This window comes from Bison bison, unplaced genomic scaffold (assembly GCF_000754665.1).
Source record: "Bison bison bison isolate TAMUID 2011002044 unplaced genomic scaffold, Bison_UMD1.0 scf7180017864490, whole genome shotgun sequence".
Lineage (NCBI taxonomy): Eukaryota > Metazoa > Chordata > Mammalia > Artiodactyla > Bovidae > Bison > Bison bison.
The window spans coordinates 8,270,523-8,296,097 of record NW_011495049.1 but is presented as its reverse complement, the minus strand read 5'-3'; the positions used below and the strand labels follow the sequence as shown (position 1 = coordinate 8,296,097).

General features: G+C 40.2%; 1 protein-coding gene across 1 annotated transcript in view; it reads right to left on the bottom strand.

Annotated features, from left to right (window-relative positions):
• Positions 1–2,872: 2,872 nt before the first annotated feature.
• The window catches only part of ATP6AP1L (ATPase, H+ transporting, lysosomal accessory protein 1-like), a 45,659-nt gene continuing 22,956 nt past the window's right edge, over positions 2,873–25,575 (bottom strand). Inside the window, exon 8 of the mRNA XM_010863375.1 lies at positions 2,873–3,069. The gene's annotated coding sequence lies outside the window, so the exon portion shown is untranslated. The remainder of the gene's footprint in view (positions 3,070–25,575) is intronic.

Genomic DNA, 25,575 nt, shown 5'->3' with positions numbered 1-25,575 from the left:
AAGCAGCAAGTTAGAACTGGACATGGAACAATGGACTGTTTCCAAATTGGGAAAGGAGTACGTCAAAGCTGTATATTGTTACCCTGCTTATACAACTTATATTAGAGTACACCATGTGAAATGCCGGGCTGGATGAAGTACAAGCTGGAATCAAGATTGCCAGGAGAAATATCAACAGCCTCAGATATGCAGATACCACTCTAATGGCAGAAAGTGAACTAAAGAGCCTCTTGATGAAGGTAGAAGAGGAGAATGAAAAAGCCAGCTTAAAACTCAACATTCAAAAAACTAAGATCATGGCATCTGGTCTCATACTTTATGGTAAATAGATGGGGAAAAAGTGGAAAAAGTGACAGATTTTATTTTCTTGGGCTCCAGAATCACTGTGGATGGTGACTACAGCCACAAAATTAAAAGATGCTTGCTCCTTAGGAAAAAAGCTATGATAAACCCAGACAGTGTATTAAAAAGCAGACACACCTTTGCCAACAAAGGTCCATGTAGTCAAAGCTATGGCTTTTCCAGTAGTCATCTACAGATGTGAGAGTTGGACCATAAGGAAGGTTTAGTGCCAAAGAACTGACGTTTTCGAACTTCGGGACTGGAGAAGACTCTTGAGAGTCCTTTGGACAGCAAGGAGATTAAATCAATCAATACTAATGGAAACCAACCCCGAATATTCATTAGAAGGACTGATGCTGAAGCTGAAGCTCCAATACTTTGGCCAGCTGATGTGAAGAGCCAACTCATTAGAAAAGGCCCTGATGCTGGGCAAGATTGAAAGCAGGAGGATAAGGGGGTGACAGAGAATGAGGTGGCTGGACGCTATCACCGACTCAAGGGGCATGAGTTTGAGCAAACTGAGGGAGATAGTGAAAGACAAGGAAGCCTAGCGTGCTACAGTCCATGGGGTTGCAGAGAGTCAGACGTGACTTAGCAACTGAAGAACAACAACAACAGTGAGAATATCACACAAGAAAAGTCCAAAGACCTGGGATCTAGTTTCATATCTGCCATTTGCTAAGCATGAATCATGAGTAGGTACCTATCGGAGCCTCTATTCCTCATTAATAAAAAGGAAATGATAACTCTTGCTCTCTCAAAGTTCTCAGGAGGATTAAGGAACATATCAATTTGGAGGTCTAATAATAATCCCCCTCATGACTCAACCCTGTCATTAAGTCATGTTTGACTCTTTGTGACCCCATGGACTATAGCCCACCAGGCTCCTCTGTCCATGGGATTTTCCAGGCAAGAATATTGTAGTGGGTTGTCATTTTCCTCTCCAGGGGAAATTCCTGGCCCAGGGATGAAACCCCTGTCTCCTATGTTTTATGCATTTCAGAGAGATTCACTGAGCCATCAGGGTAGCCCCCATAAGTCCCCAAACCTCTTTAAAAAGAAATACATCTTCCTCGCTTAAAAATGCAAGATAGAGCTTCAGCTTTCCAACAGATTGTAGCAGAACAAGTTGGAAAGGCGCCAGAGAGTACCAACTAAGCTTAAGAGTGAAATTTTAATTTGATCATTAGGCAGAGTTAATGAATGTTTCTTTGGTACCCAAGGCATGGACAAGTAGTTGATTTAGCATTTAGGCAGACCCACGGGCACTTTTAGCCCCATATAGCATCACTCAATGCCATGTCACAGATGACAGAGGAAGTTTTACTAGACTCAGTCAACCTGAGTATTTCTCAGACTCCATCCTTCTCAGTTCCACTTGGACAAAGCACTCAAAAAAAAAAAAAGTTCAGCTTATCTGAGTCCAACAAGGTGTTGAGTTCTTTGTGTCAGAGCTCTAGAAATAAGATACTATTTTTAGCTGGGTTTACTCGGGAAATGTTTAGCAATGGTTGTTAGCTATTCTAGGAATGACACTGAATTTGGATGGGATCAGGTTGGCGCCTCCACTAGAGGAATGTCTGTTCTGGTGAGGAAGAGGGCATGGGGATTATAACTTCAATTTGAACATTTTAAATCACCTTGTGGGTAAACAGAAGTTCCTGCAACCCAATTCCTCCACATAATTTACCTGTAGCTCTGAGCTTTTTCATGAAAGGTAAGGGGTACTTCCAGTCAGCGTGAGTCTTAAGTACCACGTGAACTGGTTAAATTCACTACATTGCCCACTGATGGAAGACAAAAACTTTAGACACAAGGAAGGTCACTGGAAACTTCCCAAAACACACTTCACATAGCTCCCTAAACGGCTTATCATAGCTCCTGGTGCCCAACACCGGCATCAGTGTGAAGAGCCTGCTCCAGTGTTGTAGACATCACAGGTAGATAAATACAATCAGGAAACCAGAGGGACTTTATGAAGAAAAAACAACCTTAGGGCTCAGTGGACATCTGAAGGAAGAATAACACACAGTAAATTTTGCCTACTTGACAAATTTACAGAGTGCATTCTGGGCATGAAACACAGTAGATCACAGTCCATCTCTAGGCTTTCACAAGTCCATTGTATATATCTAACATCTTGTATTTCTCTGTTCAAAAGACTCACCTATAAAAGTCCTACATAAATCCACTTCAATAAAGGATCATTTAATCTAGATGAAATTAGGAGTTAATATCTACAAGGCACCTAGAAAAATCTCTAGCACATATTCTTTATATATACAAATATTTGGTAAATTAAAAAATTAAGAATTTATTACATCTATTTCTAAACAAGTCAACATAATTATAAACTCCTTGGAGCTTTTGAAAGATTTTCCTACAGTTTCATCAGATTTCTAGAAACATACTAGACATATAATAAACACTGCTTTCTAACTGATTTATTTCAAATATTTATTGAATACCTGTATAGTTAATCAAAAGTAATTGAACATTTCTGAAATTTATTTTCAGTGCCTATGTTTTATGTGAGCATTCAGTTAAAACAACTTATAAAGAAGCCTTCACAGTTATTTCCTTACTCTTGCAGATGTTCATTATGCATTCTGCATGTCACCTGACAGGCCTCGGCCCTGCATCTAACTCATCCCGGACTGCATGGCATCATACCGTCAGTGCCAGGTAGAAATGGCAGCCTTGATGTGGTCCTTCATAACCTCCGATCTGAGAGGATGAAACAGAATACAAGGATCAGGACACAGTCTCAAAAGAAGTCACACTGTACAATCTAGGGGGCCAGGGTGGGGGTCACTGCTCCTGAGATAGGCAGGGGCAAAGCTCTATACTCTACACAAGCTAAATTCCTGCATCTCTGGCAGCATTATCTATTATATAGTCTAAAAGAGCCCTCTTATGTGGACTTCCCAGGTGGCTCTAGTGGTAAAGAACCCACCTGCCAAAGCAAAAGATGTAACAGACTCAGGTTCAATCCCTGGGTCAGGAAGATCTTCTACAGGAGGACACTGCAACCCACTCCAGTATACTTTCCTAGAGAATCCTGGTGGGCTACGGCCCATAGGGTCGAAAAGAGTTGGACACAGCTGAAGCAACTTAGCACATGCACACATGCACACACACACACACACACACACACACACATATGGGAGTTCTTATATCATTGCAGATGGTGACTGCTGCCATGAAATTAAAAGACATTTGCTCCTTGGAAGAAAAGCTGTGACTAACCTAGACAGCATATTAAAAAGCAGAGATATTACTTTATCAACAAAGGTCTGTCTAGTCAAAGCTATGGTTTTTCCAGTAGTCAAGTATGGATGTGAGAGTTGGTCTGTGAAGAAAGCTGAGCACCGAAGAATTGATGCTTTTGAACTGTGGTGTTGGATAAGACTCTTGAGAGTCCCTTGGACTGCAAGGAGATCCAACCAGTCCATCCTGAAGGAAATGAGTCCTGAATATTCATTAGAAGGACTGATGCTGAAGCTGAAACTCCAATACTTTGGCCACCTGATGTGAAGAACTGACTCATTGGAAAAGGCCCTGATGCTGGGAAAGATGAAGGTTGGAGGAGAAGGGGACAACAGAGGATAAGATGGTTGGACGGTATCACTGACACGATGGACATGAGTTTGAGTAGGCTCGGTGAGTTGGTGATGGACAGGGAAGCCTGGCATGCTGCAGTCCATGGGGTCACAAAGAGTCGGACATGACTGAGCGACTGAACTGGACTGAACTGAATATCTATAGTAAAAGTAACATGAAGTCGCTCAGTCATGTCCAACTCTTTGTGACCCCATGGACTGTAGCCCACCAGGTTTCTCCTGGAAAATCCCTGGGATTTTCCAGGCAAGAATACTGAAGTGGGTTGCCATTTCCTTCTCCAGGAGATCTTCCCAACCCAGAGATTGAACCTGGGTCTCCCGCTACAATGTGGCAGACGCTTTAAGGCACCTAGAGAAATCTCTAGCACTTATTCTTTATATATACAAATGTGTGTGTATATATGTATATATATATATATATATATTAAATAGGTTGAGGTAGACAATGAGTTCCTTACGCTCACATTTTTCACCTTCAATTCTCTACTTACTTGTTTCTTTCAAACATTCTCACTTTTCCCATTTGAATTTCTACTTTTCTTGAGAGCCAAGGTTCAAATTAAAAGAGTCATTTCCCCAATATATACAGTTTGTCATTCATCGGCGTCCACAGGAGCATCAGCTTTGTGTCCAGTTCATCAAATTTTAGCTTCTCTGCTCTCTTTTTCAAATGAGCTGCACTTTCCAAATATCATCTTCCAAGCTTCAGACTTTTCTGGTTCCCTCTGCTCACTGCCATTGGGAGGCTCTCCTTATATGTCTCTTGACACTCAGGGTCAGTTATGTGTTATTAACTTCTTTCAGCAAAACATTTCTAAAGATGGTCAATAAGCCCACACTTTACAACCTCTTCAAATGCCTAGGACATTTCTCTCTCTCCAAAATGTGATAGATATCTATAAAATCTTAGCCCTGAGACTATATAGACATAGATATCTATGTGATTCTCGTGGTCTATTTCCACTCAGAGGTCAAAAAAACCCATACAGTCCAGTACATCCATAATTTGCTTCATAGGTCACATTTCATCAAATCCTAAAAAGAATGCTGCACTAAAATCTAGTCAATCTATTGTCACTCTCTTCAGTCCACTAACAAATCTATTGTACCAAGAACAGCACTCTGCATGTCCACAGAATCGTTCATTTAGAAACACAACTGCGGACAAGATTATCGCCTCCACTCCATCAGTGGCAAGCCAAAGAAATTCAAAAGACTAGAGAGGGGTTAACACTTAAAATTCTTTTCAGAAAAGTGACTTCCTTTATTTCACTGGCCTCAAGGCAACTCTTTTACTCCTCATTCCATACAGAAAAAGATCTCAGAGGAAACACAAATTTTAGACAAGAGAAGAAATGGAAAGACCTCGAAACAAAACAAGACCTCAGAGGTGTTTTTCTGGAGTGTATATTTCCCAGGCTGGTGCTGACATTCCTTCCAATCACTAAAATATAAGGAGATTTGAAGTTTGCTTTTCCTTCTTCTGAACACAATCATCACTTTCATAGTATGCCACAAACTCACAGATTTACCCTCACCCTCCAACAAAAATAAACCCATTCCTGCCATGCACTTCCCAAGGGTACCTACCTACTCTTCCACTCACATTCCCACCAGGTCGCCTTTCCCAGCACTATGCTCTCTAGGCTTAAGGCTGTGAACAAGAAATAGGCAGCCCCTCACTTTCATCACCCTGACTTCCACCAGGATTAAAGATTCCATAATATAACTGAATGGTTCTTAGGTTTGTGGAATGTCCAAACTCTAAAGGTAACTGGAGATTAGACATTCAATAAATGTTGCCCATTACTCCACTAAACTCTAAGCAAGGCCTGAATCTGAATTTTCTCATCAGTGTGTCTCAGCACCCAGCAGAGTATCTGGCACAAAACAGGTACTCAATATCTATTTGCTGAATTAATGAACATATAAATGAGTAAATGAATAAATGAAAGATCACTTATTCCAAATGTCATTTTAAGGATGACAAATGCTATGTAGCCCTAATAGCAGACACTTCATATTTGTTTTCTGTCTTACCTGCAGTCTACTCGAAGTCTTAAATAATATAAAAAATTAATTTAAATGACTTGCCCAGTTTCTCACAGTTCTAATACCAACATTTCAGTGCTCCTAAATTTAACAAAAAAAACATGGTTGGAAAAGCAGCTTCAGTAAAAAGCTGTGAATCTATATGAGCTTATAAGTATAGAATCTATGATCAAAAGTATGTATATTAACAAAATATATGAAAAGTGAATGTGAAAGTGAAAGTCGCTCAGTTGTGTCTGACTCTTTGTGACCCCATGGACTATACAGTCCATGGAATTCTCTAGGCCAGAATACTGGAGTGGGTAGCCTTTCCCTTCTCCAGGGGATCTTCTAACCCAGGGATGGAACCAAGGTCTCCCACATTGCAGGCAGATTCTTTACCAGCTGAAAGGTGTACTATAATTTAATTTAACATAAGCACTAAATTTAGATGGACTTAGCAGCAGCAGCAGCATGATGTTCAAGCACTTGATAATCTCTGAATGCATAATCGATATCATCTTGATATTAATATGAGAATGTTAAGCTGATGACAATTTTACTGGTTAGCCAGTGTTTGCATATTGATCATTTGTTTCAAACTATCTATGAAAGCAAGATCTCCTTAAGGAAAAATATAAATAATGGGGTAATTAAAACCAAATAAGGTGTTTTTATATCAGTAAGTGAAACATATATCTCTATTTTAAAAGTGAAATATTCAATTATTCAAAGCAGTGAATTCAATGCAGAATTCAATATACTCACTACAGAGAAAAGTGGAGAATTTTGCAACTATACACCTATTGCAAAAATGGAAATATATTTTACTTATCCCATTAGATATCTCATACAAAACTGAGGGATGGTTTTATTTCACCTAATTGGAGAAATAGTCTCAGTTTTCTCTTGAAAAACTGGTATTTACATGCATGAGTAATCTCTATTCCATAGGAAAACTGAATTTTAGTGCAATTCACTGGTCACCTATTGCTATTGCTAAGTCACTTCAGTTGTGTCCGACTCAGTGTGATCCCATAGACGGCAGCCCACCAGGCTCCCCCGTCCTTGGGATTCTCTAGGCAAGAACACTGGAGTGGGTTGCCATTTCCTTCTCCAATGCATGAAAGTGAAAAGTGAAAGTGAAGTCGCTCAGTCGTGTCCAACCCTCAGCGACCCCATGGACTGCAGCCTTCCAGGCTCCTCCATCCATGGGATTTCCCAGGCAAGAGTACTGGAGTGGGGTGCCATTGCCTTCTCTGGGTCACCTATATGTCACATATATTACAAAATGTATTACTTTTTATAATATTATTAATACTAATTAAAAATAAAAGAGCTTATAAAATGAATATGTTGATCTAGAGAGAGGGAGGAAATACCACTGTTTATTCACCCAAATATTACATATTAAATACCATTTTGTGACTCTATGTACTAACGAATTTGACTAAACACAAAATGTCTTACTCCACTCTTTGCTGACTGTCAAAAAGAAGTCCACCATTTACATCGTAAGAGTTAAGGTTTACTACATTCTGTTGTGAATCAAATACCAACTGATAGAAAAGCAATGAATCATTCATTAGCTTAGTTTTCTCTGAGTGAGGAAGAACGAGATTGCCTGTGTTAATCCATCTACTTAAAAGGGAAATATTTTGAAGATTTTCAAAAGAAGCATTGAATCCCCAAAACAAATACATGCAGATCTGGGAGAATCATTTATAATAAAAGTTTAGGTGTGTCTACATTTTCCTTACTGATAACTGCAACCGATTAATTGGCAAAACTTGTTAGCAGGACAAAACTGGAAATAAATTTACTTATTCTGACAGGTTTTCTACTAGAGATATCAAGGAACAACTGATGTCTCTTGGAAATAACTAAAAACAACACTCTCTTTGGCATCAGTTGTGTTTTATTTGGTTTGATTTTCCCTGGTTTTCCATGGCAAACAGAATTTGCTTAAAGACACCTCTCCTTGCTCTGCCTGCCTATTCTCCATGGGAATCAGAGCTCCCTATCTGATGATATGTCTGCTTTCCTACAGCAAATGCAGTTGATACCCTGCAGCCCATGAGGCATGTTCTCCCAGGGAGGTGAGCTTACTGAATGTGTGAATCATAGAAAGAGAAAAACCAAAAGCAAACACACAAAACCTGAAGGAAAGAAAAACCTTTGGTTCTGAGATTGTAAAAGGTGGTCCAGAGAACATCTACTGCCTTCTAAAGAATATATTATGGAGGATACAATCTTTGTCTAAATGGATATCTCCCAAAGTCTATGCAGCAAAACCCCCCGAAAGTTGTGAGTGTGAGGACACAGGGCAGGGATCTAATTCAGTTTCTATTTTGACATTCAAACAAAGAAATGTGGCTATTTGGGAGAATTCTCCTGACTATAAAGGAACCATCTGGTACTAATTATCCAGCCTTATTTAAAACCATCATTTCATTTGTATTTCAAGTTTCTAATGCAGTTAAGGTTTCCCCTATTCCTACCATACCATAATTTTATATATATATATATATATATGAAGCTTTTGCAAAATTGTGTAAGGATTACTTCTAAGAATAGCAGAGAGTTACAAAATTATCCAGGACTGTTTAAAAACTGGAAGTCATTTTCTGTCTTCTTCAGCAGATAACAGTAATAGTTCCAGAACAATTTAGTGGCTTACATCATTGGAGCATTACATCTGGACACCACGAGTGTAGTACACTCCTGTCCCTACAAGTGTGTGAGGTTTTGCATTCAAGAAACATTCCAGATTCAGAATAAGTGAGACCCTGCTTCTCTGGTCTATTGAAAACCCTTGTGAGAGCCATGAGGCCATAAAGAGTTTATAAATCAATTTCCTTCTCTCAAATGGTCAGAGACTGAACCAGATAAAATAAATCCTTTCTCTTGCAGGCTACTGGCTAGACATAGAAGGCTTGGTGGTGACATGCTTCCTTCCAATTCAGCTGTATTTTAAATCTTCCCTTTTTGAGAGAATAGCTTCAAAGAGGCTTCAGAATTCCCTAAAATCCTTTTACTTCTCTTTTTTCTTTTAGTTACAAACTGAAAACTGAATTTAGAAAGGAGGTAACATGAGTTTAGTGGATGATTCTCCTTTAAGTCACAAGGAAAGACAAGACACTTTACTAAAGGAACAGGAAGAGTGTCACCCTCTTTTACTATAGAGTAGTTTCCTCTTCCCACAAAAGAGCTATAGTCAACATGTTGAGAAAAATCTAATGACCATGAGATTTGTGAATAAGTCTTTTGATACTACCCTTCTTTCCTGCTGGCTATTTCTCTACCCCAGAGTCTGGCTGAACCAGGAATAGGAGGAAAAAGAACGACTCGACTACTTGTGTATCTCTGGCAAAAGGTTTAGTGTAGGACAAGGTTCAACCTAATCTCTAAAATAAATTTTTCAAATATTATTGGTACAAACTCAGTCTGTTCCCCATTACTACAGATACCAGGAATTAACTGTAATTTTGCTTCCATTTGATTCCCCGTAGGGACAAAACCACAGTTTTAATGCCAACACATGCACATTCTAACATTACAGTAAACGTTTTTCTGACGCATTTACAGATTCACAAAAAAAAAAAAAGAGAGAGAAAGAGAGAGAGAGATAAACTGAAACATTTGGCTAAGGCTTAGTTACTTCTCTGAGAATCAATAATATTTCAGAAAGTGGAACAGTGGAACAATGTAGAAATTACTAAATCCATTCTTTTAAAACCCTCAGGTTAGGGTTTGAATTACTAGAAAAAGAAAGAAATGCAAATTGTTTATTGTTTTCACATGTACAGTAAATTCAGAAAGTTGTACTTCTTTCAAGAACCATATGGGAGAGAGAGACTTTCTTTTCATCAGGAGTGGTTTTGCTTATTATGCCAAGAGCTAAAAAGATGTTTTTAATAACCAAAGCCAGTTTGTTATACAATCTGTCTGGATCTTGCTTGTAAGAGAGATGAAGGTCCCTTGGGTAGGAAATAGAGGGCGATGGGGGAGTTGTCTGAGATGATAGAAAAGTTGTGCAAGAAACGCAGTCCAAAGGGAAGTATCTTTAACTCATGGTTGATAGACAAACTGGTTTGCATATTTCATTGAGGAACCATGGGAGGTTACTGAGGCTCCTTTTGTAAATACAACCATGTTCTTTATGAGGGGAATGTGACAATGAATTGAGTGCTGAAAACATGTCCCCTAAATATCCAAGTTTGGTGCAAGTGAAGGATTCACTTCAACCATGGCCTGAGAGGGCCTCAGAGAGAAGATGACTGCTCTTTGAAAATGACGTGAATCAACGGAAGGCCAGAACCCTGCCTCAGAGGCTAGGGGAAAAGCATTCTTAGGAATGAGAGTGATCCTGAGAGGCTCACACAGCTGTGTTTCCCTAAACCTGTGTTTAAAGAGGACACATCAAAAATTAGTGCCAGACCTTTACAAAGTGTTCATGGTTCATGATGAAATAAGAAAATTAAGGAAAATATATTGCATTTTTCATAAAGTTAAATAAAGCCATTGTAAAGGTCAGTTCTTTATTATAAGAGTATATCCTTCCTATAGTTCTCAAGTTAAAATATGCTTCAATATATTACATTGAACCACAGGAAATTGCCAATATTCAACTGTTTTTGACCTACAAAAATGGCAATTTCCTTGGTTTCAAGCTAACATTACATGATGACGATTGGATATAGGAGCTTGTAATGGCTCTATATGGCAAAATACAGACCTGGTAACCATATGTCAGTACCCAGATTTATTTTTGAAATTTTTCTATTCCATAAAATCCACATAACTATAAATTGCTATTAGAGAGCACTCAATTAGCAGGCTTCTAGATTTTGACTATTGTAAGATAAAAGAAAACAATTTTTTTTTAAAGGACAGCTTAAAAAAAAAGACAACTCAGATGTTGAATAGAATATTACAGACACTGAAAGCTAGCTTCACAGGAAGGAGGGGCTGGAATCCCTGAGTCTTAGACATAAGGAGTATCATAAAGACATATGAGACTCTGGGCTACGAGAGATTGTCCAATCCCTGCCCCAGCCTGATCAGGAAAGGAAATTGCTGATTATTGTCATTTATATTTCTCCAGTGGAAGGACGCAGAAGTTGATCCTCCATTGGAAAATAAAGTTAAAAAATCTATTTGGTAACTTGGTTAAAAAAAAAAAAGAGTTCCAGAAAGTAAGGTGTGGTTCCTGCCAATAGTAGAGATTAAGAATAGTAATGCAGTCCTCTGGTTCTTACAAAAGATATCTGTCAAAAAAAAGGGTTCCTTTATTTGACCTTACCAACCACCACTCTAGCACAATTAACTGGCAAACAGTGGACCAAATAGGATTCTCTCTGAATGAGAATTTGAATTTATGGAAGTTGAGCTAAAAGGTCCTGAGGAGTGAAGTCTGAACCTGCTATTTTGAAATGGGCACAATGATACAATGTATAAGCAGAGAACTGAAGAGAGAAGAAGTGAAACAAACATACAGAAATGATGAGAGATCTTGAGAAAGAAAGAAGTGGAACAACAGCAAGGCAGAGAAAGTAGCTTGCTTGTCTGCAGACTATACTCTAGTTCCAGGGCCAGTCTCTCAAGACAGCTGGATATTGGGGTCCAGACCCCTTGAGTTACATGAGACTAATTTTACTTTACTTAAGCCAGTGTGGGGGAGTTTCTGAGTCTTACAAACAAAAGATTCCAGTTGAATTGTAAAGTGATCTATTTAGTAGGAGAAGAAACTGGATTACCATCAGAACTCGCCAAGAGTAGTAGCAACCTGACTATGTATTGTTCCTTTTATCTCTTCCATATATGGTTCATCCTTTGCCCTTTCTTTCCTCTTATGTGGCAGGCGTGATAACTCAGCAGTGGATGTAACCTGTAATTTGGAAATGCTTCTAACCTTAATGACAAATCGGTAAACTTTGGCTGCATAGCAAACCACTCCAAGCCATAGTGGCTAAAAACAACCAAGTTTTAGCCACAATTCTGCAGGTGGGCAATTAGGCTGACTTTGGCTTGGCAGTTCTTCAGGTCTCAGCAAGGCTTATAGACATCTGTGGTCAGCTGCTGGGTCAGCTGGGTGCTGGCTAGTCTGGGGTGGCCCTCTGCTCAGATGGCTTATCTCTCTTCCAGATGGTCTCTCACCCTCAAGCAGGTTCTTCCTCTGTGATTATTTACTTGACAGCTGAGCACTGTTTAGGGAGAACTAGTGGATTCTTAGGTGGAGAACCAACCCAGCATCACTTCTGCTGCATTCCATTGGCCAAAATCAACCATCAAGCTAGGCCAGATTCAAATGCTGGGGAAATACATCATTTCTTAAAGTAAGCAACTGCACAGTTACAGCACAAGGGATGCAGATAAAGAGAAGGCAATAATTATGGCCATTCTGCAAAACATCCACTACAGGGGGCCTTCCACAGGGTCTATTAACAAAAGAGATTTTGCATGGTTCTCAGTCCATCTCTGCTCGAAGACCCTGGAATAAAGGCTATTTTCCATTTCCCTACTGGGTTCCTCCTGTCATATATAGAGTCATAGGACATGGAGGATCAAATTCGAGGCATGGGCTCACAAAGCTAAACTATGGACTTGGATGGTTGCAAGACATGAAGCCTAGAATCTGGAAAGCCAGAGACAGCTGGTTTTAATAGTCTAAGAGAAGATTCTAGCCAAAGATTTGCAAACTCTGTTAGGCGCAGATGGTGCATTATGACATGGCAATTTAAAAGTATCTCTTTTAACTATAAACTTCCAGTTATAAGATTAATAACTGTGGATATAATGTACCTGTTTATTATAATTAGTAATACTATATTATATACTTCAAAGTTGCTAATTGATTGCATCTTAAAAGATTTCACCACAAAAAAAAAAAAGATACGGTAATTATGTTACATGACAGAGGTTTAGCTAACACTATGGTGGTAATAATTTTGCTCTAAGTATATCAAATCAATAGGTTGTACACTTTAAACTTATAAAATATGTCAATTATATATCAATAAAGCTGGGATTAAAAAAGAAAAACAAAGTACAAAAAAAAAGTATCTCTTTGATGTGCTATTTTAACTGACACTACTTGGCTACAAAGATGGAAGATGGCATCTTCCTTAAGAGCCTCTCCCACTCTTGCATGGACTCACAGTCTTTCCAGAGCCACTAACACAAGTTGTACTTATCCAGGCTACCAGTATCAAGGAGACTAGTAACAATGATCTGAGTGACACAGAGCATAAAGCAGCGGAAAATGTCTTACTGTCACATCCAACAGAACCTGAGAGCAAAACAAACTAGACAAGCTAAGAGAACTTTGTTACTTTAGTGAGCTGTGTGCTATGTTTAGTCACTCAGTTGTGTCCCACTCTTTGCAACCCCATGGCTTATAGCCTGCCGGGCTCCTCTGTCCATGGGGATTCTCCAGGCAAGAATATTGGAGTGGGTTGCATGCTCTCCTCCAGGTGATCTTCCCAACCCAGGGATCGAACCCAGGTCTCCTGCATTGCAGGAGGATTCTTTACTGTCTGAGCCACCAGGGGAGCCTGAGAATACTGGAGTGGGTAGCCTATCCTTTCTCCATGGGAACTTCCTGACCAAGGAATTGAACTGGGGTCTCCTGCATTGTTGGTCCTAAATAAAATCCCAAGCCCAAGTTTGTAAGTGAACAACAAAAACCCTTGAAAAGTCATGATTTTCCAGACACAAAACAGGAAATATTAATGGACACCTGGGGATAATCAATAAGGAGCCAGAAAACGCCCTGCATGTAGATTGGCATTTACCTGATATAATTCAAAAGACATCAAATTTCCCAGGATTAGGTGGGGAAAACTAAAAAAAAAAACCAAAAACCTGAAATTTTCACTATTAGAGTAACTCTATGACTTAAGAGTCTGCAAGAAATCACTATAAAAATATAAATGTTTCAAATATATTTTAAAAAAGAAGTCACTGCTTTATTAACAATTTATCATGTTTCTATTAGAGTTGAAATCCTGAGCAAAAGGAAAATAAAAAAGGAAGTCTTGATGAAAAAAGCAGATGGGGGGAAAGAAAGAACTCAGTAGGAACTTCGAGTAGACACGGGTTTACATAGGGACACAGAGCACAGAAAGAGTAGAAGGAAGAGTTTTGTGATGACTCTGTGTCCTTCGGTGGTTTGCCTGGAGCCAGTACTGTGGAGAATGATGGAGACTGGCAAGGAGAGGAGGAGTACACAGAAGGAGAGGACACTGCCCAGACACTTGGAATTTCCTTTTGAGTCCAGTTTCACATCAAGATTTCCTATTGTCACAGTGACAAATCACCACAAACTTAGTGGCTTAAAGCAACACAAATTCATTATCTTATAGTTCTGGAGGTCACAAGTCCTAAAATCAAGATGACAACGAGTCCCCAGAATGTCACCATTCTCCAGGCGTGGTCTCACTGGATCAGTACTTACCAGAGGCATGGATTTCTATCCCTCGCCCACAATGCTTCTGCCACTGTCCGTGGACTTATGGAATGTCTTACCATGTTATTTTACAGCACTGCATTTCACAACAAATGAAATGCAGTCAATGGGCCCATCCCCATGGAATTCACTGGTTTTCCCATGATGCCGTCTTGGAGTAGCCAACTTGACAGAACGACAGAATGGCTTTTTGAACACTCAGTTATAGTGCCCGAAGGGTGACAGTACTTTTCAAAGCTGGGGCATTATGGACCAGGAGGTAGTATATAACTTGACAACAAACGTATAGTTCTGTTTCTCCCATTAGCAAAATTCATGAATCTAAGATTCAAGGAATAGAAATAGGATTAACAGCTCTCACTAATACCCCTAGTGATTCACTAACAAAGTGTTTGCTATTCATCCCTGAAACTTTAGGCTCAGCTTATTTGGACTCAATAGTTCCCAAAAGAGGAATGCTTTCAGCAAGAGACAAAACAGTGATTCCACTGAACTGGAAATTGAGATGATCGTATAGACACTTTGGGGTCCTTATGTCTACGAATCAACAGCCAAAAGAAAAAGGTTCCTGGGGGGCAATTTTATCCAGAGGACATTTGGAGACACTTTTGTTGCCATAAATGTCATAACAGGAGGAGAGTGAACTAGCACCTCATGGTTAGAGGTCAAGGATGTTGCTAACCATCATATGATGCACAGCCACTACGAGAAAGAATGATCTAGTTCAAGATGCCAAAAATATGGGAATCCTGCATTGCTCAGATGATCCTGGTGAATGACCCTCACTATCAAGGGGAAATTAGGTTGCTACTGCACAATGCGGGTAGAGAGGAACTCTGGGGAGCCCATCGGCATTGCTGTTATGTGATTGAAATCCGTGGAAAACTAAAACAAGTCAATTCATGCAAGATTACTAATGGTCCAGAAACTTCAGGAATAAATGTTTAGGTTACCTCACCAGGAAGGGAATTCCAATTGCAGAAAAAGGCAGTTATAAACACCAGCTAGACCATGTAACTTAACTGCGGAAATGAGAAATATTCCTGCATTTCTTCCTTATTTTGATATGAACATCTGTGTACACACTAAATAACTTTTATGTTCCTTGCTTCTCCCATTTCCTGAGCAACTAACATAAGATATATGGATAGTTGTTAACCTTATATCTTTGTATTAAGGTACAGGGTAACAAAGCAGGAGTTTGAACAACTTAAGAGAAGAATGAACATGATCAAAAACACAAAAGGGAATCAGTATACACTTAGGAGGAAAGGGTTAGCATATTTTCAGTTGTACACAGGATAGTTGTATCAGGTCAGGCAGAAGCAAGACTTTGCTAAAGTACTTATTTTTAAAATAAGCATGTTTTACAGAGATGTAATGGCAACCCACTCCAGTGTTCTTGCCTGGAGAATCCCAGGGACCGGGGAGCCTGGTGGGCTGCCATCTATGGGGTCGCACAGAGTCGGACACGACTGAAGCGACTTAGCAGCAGCAGCAGCAGCACAGAGATGTATATGGGTGCCACGCTGGCAATGGGCAGATTATGGTGGCTTTGTAAACATCAGTATAGCTCAGCTGAACTGTGTTTCCTAGCATTCACTTCCCTGTGTGTCTGGTTAAGGTGAACCATATCTGATGAAACTATTTGCAGGAGATTTAGAAAGCGGAAGTGCAGCAGCCACCATATTATATTTAACCTTCAAAAGATAGAGTTGGGTGCATTTGTAGCTCAAGCATATTATCATTTATCTGCTGGTTTACCTTGTTGGCACAGGGCAGCACCCAGGCCTGCAGCTGCTCTACCTTTTCCTGGGATCTTCCTTCCACATCTTCCTGGGACATTTGTCTAGCTCTGTAACAAAAGCACTATTTAATAAAGGATGGAGACAGTGAAAACTGACACAGGTCCCAGTTCATTCTCATGATCCTGGCTCCTCTTCATGGATTCTAGCTTGTTCTTGCTTTCCCCCCACTTTACATCCATCTTCCCTTCCCAACTGTTTGCAATGTAGACTTCAAGTTTTAGCATCCAACATGAAGACAATAGGCCCAACGAGTCTATTTAACCACACCCACAGTTGTACATAATGTCAGATCTCTGTAAAAATCCCTCCCCCCACACACATACCACATTTTATACAGGCCCTATCTAGGGCCTACCACATTTTCCACGGCCCTAGAAGGATCTCAAGCATTATGTTCTCATGAAAGTATTTTTTTGAAAAACTTGTAAAAATAAACTGTTTCAAACTCAGTCAACTTAAAATTTTTTCATGTTATTATCTGTTTTCTCTTTATAGATAGATAATCACCTTCATGCCTAATTTAAATTTATAACTTTATATTCATTTCCCCAAAGAGGGTCTTCTAAATAGTGCTTCAAAATCAGCAAAAGCCCCTGCAGAGGTCTCCCTGCACTCGAGGTCAGTTCAGAATCAATCTCTCTGAAAACAAATCAGAAAACCTTTTGCAGCTGCAGGATGAAATAGATGGAAACTGCAAACAAATGGAGAAGCCTGGCAAGTCCTGAGTTCTGACCACAAGGCATTTACACATGAAGTAAATTCATTTCAGCTTACATTAAGGAAAATATCACTGTAAGAAGGAGGGTTGTACTGGAAAATCAGGCTCAGTCTTGGAACATGCATATCCTCAACAAGAAGAGGGATGGAACTGAGAGCCTGGGAGCTCCAGAAATGGGAGAAAGGCTAATTAAGAGCACAGGAGCGGCAGAAACCAGAGAATGACTAATTTAGAACATTTATCCAAATCTCCACAAGCCAAATCTCCTGGACCCTGGATCCTCCCGAAGAACAGAAACATTCGTAACACAAAAAGAGACTTTCAGATCTCATTGGAATGATTCATTGAAGTAGGAACAAGAATATGCCTTGTTTAAGGAGAATTTGAGACTATGGAGTAGGTTTCTAAATCCAGTGCCTCACATAAATGTGACAACAAACTCTTAAGGCCAGAGATGAGTTCTGCTCAGAATGCCATTGCTTGATACAAATGAACACTTTATCACTGTAATAGGGTTGGAAGTAAAATTTAGCTTCTTAAAAACTGTGACAATGTTCATTTTACAGTTAAGTATTTTATTAAGAACACAAAAAATTTGTTTCATATTTCTAAGGTTTTCTGTGATAAATTTTGAAAAGCTAGTATGCATCTTTTATAGCCTAAATAGACTTTAAAACATCTTTTAAAAAGAACTACATTCATTTTATATATGTACCAGGCTAGATGGATAAAGGAAAGAGAGAGATGCATCAATAGATGAAGAGCTGTTACTTTAAACTTGACTGTAGTTTGGCCTGGGTAGGTTGAAAAGAAAGAATTCTGAAGAGGGAGAAAGACTCTTTAAGAGCTACATCATATTCCCTAACTTTCAGTAAAAGTCTGTGACATTCATGCCAGTGTCAGACAGCAGCTCCAGGAACTGAGAGCCATGGGAAAAGGTGAGGTCACCAAGGAGGAGTCTGAAAATCAACAGAGGCAAGAAATCAGAACTTGAAGGAACAAGAAGAATATAAGTCACTACTGCTCATGCCACCAATCCACCCTCCTGAGGAACTGTCAGCTATAGAGGAACAGACGTTTCTCCCGTTAAAGCGACTCACACCACATTATAAGGAGAATAAACTAAAGGGTGACTCCAGAGGATTTGGGGACAGGCAGGTGGCCACCCTCAAGGGTATAGGTGTAACAAAATAATAACCGTTACAACAACTAAATTTTACTTACCAACATGTGTCCTATTTTCCCCACATAAAATATCAGAATGTCCAAACTGCATTTTAAGTTCCATTTATTTGGAACTTGAAGTTTTACTCGAGTATCATTTGGTCCTTATAAAATGCTGTTGATCTCATTGCAGTAACTGAAACCATCATATAGCAAACATTACAAGTTCTATCATAAAAAGAGAAATTTGAAATAAAGACAGATTGTCCCAAAGAGCTACAGAAAAACTGGATCTGTTCACTTCATTACCTTCTGACTCTTAAGGTATGAGGGCATGAAAAGCAAGAGCAGGGACAGAGTCAGAAGGGACAACTCTTCAGTATTCTCCCTGGAAGGTTGCGTTCCTTCTCTGTGTCTCCACTGAGGAAGGGCAAGTAGCTTCTCCAGTTGGTTTCCCAGAAGAAAATCTATAACATTGAGGAACTTGATACAGTTTTCTCACCTCTCTGGAGTATACCTTTTTAACCTTTCTCTATAGTCTGGCTCCTTACTTCCAGTCCACGCACTCCTAGCTGCAGAGGCATTCGACTTGACAGGATGCCCATACAACTCGTTGGTGATGGTTGTTTGTAAATGGATGTTCATTTGCATAAGTTGGAGAACAGTCAAGGGCTGTACTACAATAATACCACTCTCACACTCCAATATGCCTTTTTAATGAGAAAGCCTCAGTTTGTTACCTGGGAACTGTCTGTAGCCTGTAACTATCTATTTCACCTACCAAAGGACCTTTATGCAGCAGGGATCTCAAACAATCACCAGGCTGTAGGGTCCTGAAAAATGGGGCACAGAGTAACAACATGTGGGCACGTCTACGGGAGAGTGTTACACGTGTGAACATCATCGTTCATAAAGTCACAGTGGGCAAAAAATATCCACCACAACCTCAGAAATGCTGACTTATCCTACAACATACTCAAGTTTCTTCTATCTGATTAAAATATCTGTTTTAAATTCTTTCTGAGAAACTACTAGCTATAAAAAAATTGCAACAAATAAATTTTAATTTTTCTAAATCTCTGTATAAGTCTAATTCCCAACAGGAAGCAGGCACCCTCAAAATAGCACAATTTAAGGAGAGTTTATTCACAAAGGGACCATGGGACCATTTACACAGATCCCAGTAGTGTAAAAGGAAGATCCCCTGGAGAAGGGAAAGGCTACCTACTCCAATATTCTGGCTGGAGAATTCCATGTCCATGGGGTTGTAAAGAGTCAGACACGACTGAGCAACTTTCACTTTCAGTAGCATATAGGAGATCCATAAGACAGAGTGCAGTAACCTGGAGCTACGATCAATAGCATTGATACCATCATGGAGTCCAAAGGGACAAGGGAATAAGAAATGACTAAAAGCCAGGAGAAGGCAATGGCACCCCACTCCAGTACTCTTGCCTGGAAAATCCCATGGATGGAGGAGCCTGGTAGGCTGCAGTCCATGGGGTCGCTAAGAGTCAGACATGACTGAGTGACTTCACTTTCACTTTCCACTTTCATGCATTGGAGAAGGAAATGGCAACCCACTCCAATATTCTTGCCTGGAGAATCCCAGGGACAGAGGAGCCTACTGGGCTGCCATCTATGGGGTCGAACAGAGGTGGACACGACTGAAGTGACTTAGCAGCTTAGCAGCAAAAGCCAGGAGTCATGTGCAGGAGGCTAGGTTAAGAGAAGCAGTGATCTTTAGAGAAGGGATACAACCAGCCCAAGTTATTCCCTCCAGGAGAAAACTGGGGCAATAAACACCATGACCTATTTCTGGTCCCTCTTTTCCATAAAGTATGATATTCATCAATGACCTCCTATTGACCAAATCCAGGGAAAAAACACTTACATTCTTTTCTTCATCTTTCTCCAGAATTTGGCATAACTGACTACTTCCTTCATCCTGAAAGACTTTTTGCTTTGATTTCTAAGACAATATTCTTTTCTTGGTTTATCTTCTTCCTTCTCTGATTCCTCCTAGGAGATCCTTTAACAGAGTTCTCCTTCTCATCCTACTCCATAAATAATGGTATTCCCTAGAGATCTATTATCAAACTATCCTTTTTCCTTGGCTGATCTCATTCATTTCTCCATCACCACTACCACCTTGTTTACACAAGTGACCATTATTGCTTGTCTTAGTTTGGGTTTCCTGAGAAGCAAATCCTGAGACAAGGATTTGAATGCGAGTAGTTTATTTTGGAGGTGATGCCAGGAAACATCGTTAGGGGAGCATAGAAGCAAGACAGTCAAGAAACAAAAGTAGGAAAAAGTAGGAAGTCAAGAAATATCTGGAGTAACAGGCAAATTTGGCCATGAAGTACAGAATGAAGCAGGGCAAAGGTTAATAGAGTTCTGCGAAGAGAATACACGGGTCATAGCAAACACCCTCTTCCAACAACACAAGAGAAGACTCCACATGGACATCACCAGATGGTCAACACTGAAATCAGATTGATTATATTCTTTGCAGCCAAAGATGGACAAACTCTATACAGTCAGCAAAAATAAGACTGGGAGCTGACTGTGGCTCAGATCATGAACTCCTTATTGCCAAATTCAGACTTAAATTGAAGAAAGTAGGGGAAACCACTAGACCATTCAGGTATGACCTAAATCAAATTCCTAACAATTATACAGTGGAAGTGAGAAATAGATTTAAGGGACTAGATCTGATAGACAGAGTGCCTGATGAACTATGGTCAGAGGTTCATGACATTGTACAGGAGACAGGGAGCAAGACCATCCCCAAGAAAAAGAAATGCAAAAAAGCAAAATGGCTGTCTGAGGAGGCTTTACAAATAGCTGTGAAAAGAAGAGAAGAGAAAAGCAAAGGAGAAAAAGAAAGACATACCCATTTTAATGCAGAGTTCCAAAGAATAGCAAGGAGAGTAAGAAAGCCTTCCTCAGTCATCACTGCAAAGAAATAGAGGAAAACAATAGAACTGGAAAGACTAGAGGTCTCTTCAAGAAAATTAGAGATACCAAGGGAACATTTCATGCAAAGATGGGCTCGATAAAGGACAGAAATGGTATGGACCTAACAGAAGCAGAAGATATTAAGAAGAGGTGGCAAGAATACACAGAAGAACTACAAAAAAGATCTTCACAACCCAGATAATCATGATGGTGTGATCACTGACCTAGAGTCAGTCATCGGAATGTGACGTTAAGTGGGCCTTAGGAAGCATCACTACAAACAAGGCTAGTGGAGGTGATGGAATTCCAGTTGAGCTATTTCAAAACCTAAAAGATGATGCTGTGAAAGTGCTGCACTCAATATGCCAGCAAATTTGGAAAACTCAGCAGTGGCCACAGGATGGGAAAAGGTCACTTTTCATTCCAATCCCAAAGAAAGGCAATGCCAAAGAATGCTCAAACTACCGCACAATTGCACTCATCTCACACGCTAGTAAAGTAATGCTCAAAATTCTCCAAGCCAGGCTTCAGCAATACATGAACTGTGAACTTCCAGATGTTCAAGCTGGTTTTAGAAAAGAAGGCAGAAGAACCAAAAATTAAATTGCCACATCCGCTGGATCATCAAAAAAGCAAGAGAGTTCCAGAAAAACATCTATTTCTGCTTTATTGACTATGCCAAAGCTTTTGACTGTGTGGATCACAATTAACTGTGGAAAATTCTGAAAGAGATGGGAATACCAGACCATCTGACCTGCCTCGTGAGAAATCTGTATGCAGGTCAGGAAGCAACAGTTAGAACTGGACATGGAACAACAGACTGGTCCCAAATAGGAAAAGGAGTACATCAAGGCTGTATATTGTCATCATGCTTAATTAACTTTTATGTAGAGTACATCATGAGAAATGACGGATAAAGCACAAGCTGGAATCAAGATTTCTGGGAGAAAATATCAATAACCTCAGATATGCAGATGACACCACCCTTATGGCAGAAAGTGAAGAAGAACTAAAGAGCCTCTTGATGAAAGTGAAAGAGGAGAGTGATAAGTTGGCTTAAAGCTCAACATTCAGAAAACAAAGATCATGGCATCCGGTCCCATCACTTCATGGCAAATAGCTGGGGAAACAGTGGAAACAGTGTCAGACTTTATTTTGGGGGGCTCCAAAGTCACTGCAGATGGTGACCGCAGCCATGAAATTAAAAGACGCTACTCCTTGGAAGGAAAGTTATGACCAACCTAAACAGCATATTCAAAAGCAAAGACATTACTTTGCCAACAAAGGTCCGTCTAGTCAAGGCTATGGTTTTTCCAGTAGTCATATATGGATGTGAGAGTTGGACTATAAAGAAAGCTGAGTGCTGAAGAATTGATGCTTTTGAACTGTGGTGTTGGAGAAGACTCTTGTGAGTCCCTTGGACTGCAAGGAGATCCAACCAGTCCATTCTAAAGGAGATCAGTCCTGGGTGTTCATTGGAAGGACTGATGTTGAAGCTGAAACTCCAATACTTTGGCCTCCTGATGCAAAGAGGTGATTCATTTGAAAAGATCCTGATGCTGGGAAAAATTGAAGGCAGGAGGAGAAGGGGATGATAGAGGATGAGATGGTTGGATGGCATCACCAACTCAATGGACATGAGTTTGGGTAAACTCCAGGAGTTGGTGATGGACAGGGAGGCCTGGTGTGCTGCAGTCCATGGGGTCTAAAAGAGTCAGACATGAATGAGTGACTGAACTGAACTGAACTGAACTGAAGTAAGGCAGGGCAAAGAAGGGAGTTAATAAAGTGAACATTATCAAGCAAAGATACTCCAACAGACAAAAGAGCATAGTCCTACTGAGGAGATCCAAGTAATGGTACAAAATACATTGTAGAATTATTCCAAACAAGGGGTAAATGAGCTGGGATAACTATACACAACTCCTGAGAGTCACTGCATGAAGGCTATTCCCAGGGGGCATTATATCCTCAGCACTTCCAACCTCCCATGAACACAGGTAGAGCAGACTCTGAGGGTACTTACTGGAAATGGAGAGATGAGACAAGGTGCACAGAAATGGTAAGGTGTAAAGGTGGACACTGACAGCATCTGCTAAATTTACAAGTTTCCGTTTCTAGTTTGCCCCACATTCATGCACCCACCCACCTACTTGGACCTCTACTACAGGATGGCTTTCAGGAACCTCCCATTTTTCACTCCCACTCCTACCCTTACCTGTTTTTCCTTGATTACAGAGATCACCTTCTACCAGCACCCAGAATAAGTTATCTACTGGTCAATTGTGAGTTGCGAACCAGGCTAGGCTGTGTTTCTGCAGCACTAACAATCACAGGACAATAATCACATACCTGTGTGTGCCAGTCACTCAGTTGTGTGCAAATCTTTGCTACCCCATGGACTCTAGCCCTCCAGGCTCCTCTGTCCATGGGATTCTCCAGGCAAGAATACTGAGTGGGTTGCCAGTTCCTTCTCCAATCATATACCTACTGGGTTAATAAAAAAAGTATCCAGGGGAATAGTGTCAGTTCTTTATCTAAAAGTCAGAACATACCAGAAGTGATACAAAAAAGTCAGATACTGGATAAAGCATAAAAGTGCTCAAACATTAGATATTAAAACTAAAGGTCATCTTTTAGGAGGTCTCTTCTTCAGTCAAGAGTTCTCTTCTTAAGTCATTAACAGACAGCTCCATGAACCCACCATGATGGCTCAAGTAAGGTCTTCTTACACCAGAACTAGCTCGTTTATTGTTATTATTATTCAGATAAATAAGTATTTCAGTGGACTGTCTAGCTGCATCTGCCATAGAACACTTCACCATTAATAAACATAATATAATCTGACTAACACTCCTGGCCTTAGCCCCTTAAGGCTGCTGTGCTGCTATTTGACCCCTCCTACTCCAGGATCCCAGCACTCCTTTGAGACTAAGGATTCCAGTTCAAGGATAGCATCTCTTACTTCACCCATAGCCTAGAGGACAGTTGCTGGAACACTTTTCAAAAATTCTGACACTATGTTCCCATTGTATTTCTCAGTGCTATGGCAAAAGGAGTATCCTCCTCCTGTCCTTTGCAGAGGAAAACAGTTATGAGCATGGAGAACAGATTATACATGACAAATCCATTCCTATATCCCAATTTTCTAAGTTTAACTTTTTTTTTCCCCTATAGCATACCAAGAAATTTCTGGCCTATTTCATTGTATCTGATACTGTTGAATTCAGATTATAATCAACCAACTGAGAAAGCTATTAGAAATACTCTCAGCTGCTCAGTCAGCACAATCCAAAATCTGGTAAGAGAACCTATCTCAAAAGACTCAGCTTGGCCTAAAATTATATACCTCACTCTGAACTAGTGCCTCCAGAACCCATTCACACATATATTCCCTAAGTCTTATTCTGTATAAATTAGTAAATCTTGCAATTTTACTCTCCCATATTTGACTTTGCTATTGGTCCCCTGGGATATGCTAAAACACAACACTAGTTGTCTAGAAGCATTGAGGAAAATGGGCAGGGTAACTGTCTCTGGTAAGGTTATCAGAGGACCTTCAAGCAAGGCAAGGATAGTTTCATCTCAGAGAGGATGTTTCTGCTGGCAAGAAAAACTTAATGGAGTTTGGGAATTTTATATTCTTTAAGTTGTCTAAATTCTCCCAACAGTTACCATTTTGATTTCAATTTTCTATTTTGAAATAAATGTTCTCATGAGACCTGGCAAGGCTATGAATTCCACTTGCAAGGAAGTTTACCAATTTGCAGGATCAGACCTGTGTCTGATTTTCAACTACATCAGCCTTTTGATTGGAGAAGGAAATGGCAACCCACTCCAGTGTTCTTGCCTGGAGAATCCCAGGGATGGGGGAGCCTGGTAGGCTGCTATCTATGGTGTCGCACAAAGTCAGACATGACTGAAGTGACTTAGCAGTATCAGCAGCAGGAAGGAAGGGTGGAGAAAACAATGGCACTCCACTCCAGTACTCTTGCCTGGAAAATCCCATGGGCGGAGGAGCCTGGTAGGCTGCAGTCCATGGGGTCGCTAAGAGTCAGACATGACTGAGTGACTTCACTTTCACTTTCAAGAGATCCTTGCAGATCAGTTATATAGACACTCCCTGGATTTTATACCATGCCTTGAGCTGTGAATTTACAATCTTGAGCTATCATTTTCTTTCTGTAAGCCCTGCAACACAGCCAGAAAGAGCTAGCCTACCTTTCACGGTGATCACCATGCCTAAGGTGAACGTGAAGTCACTCAGTCATGTCTGACTCTCTGCGACCCCGTGGACTGTAGCCTACCAGGCTTCTCCAGTCCATGGGATTCTCCAGGCAAGATTACAGGAGTGGTTTATCATTTCCTTCTCCAGGGGATCCTCCCGACCCAGGGATCGAACCCAGGTCTCCCGCATTGGAGGCAGACGCTTTAACCTCTGAGCCACCAGACCAA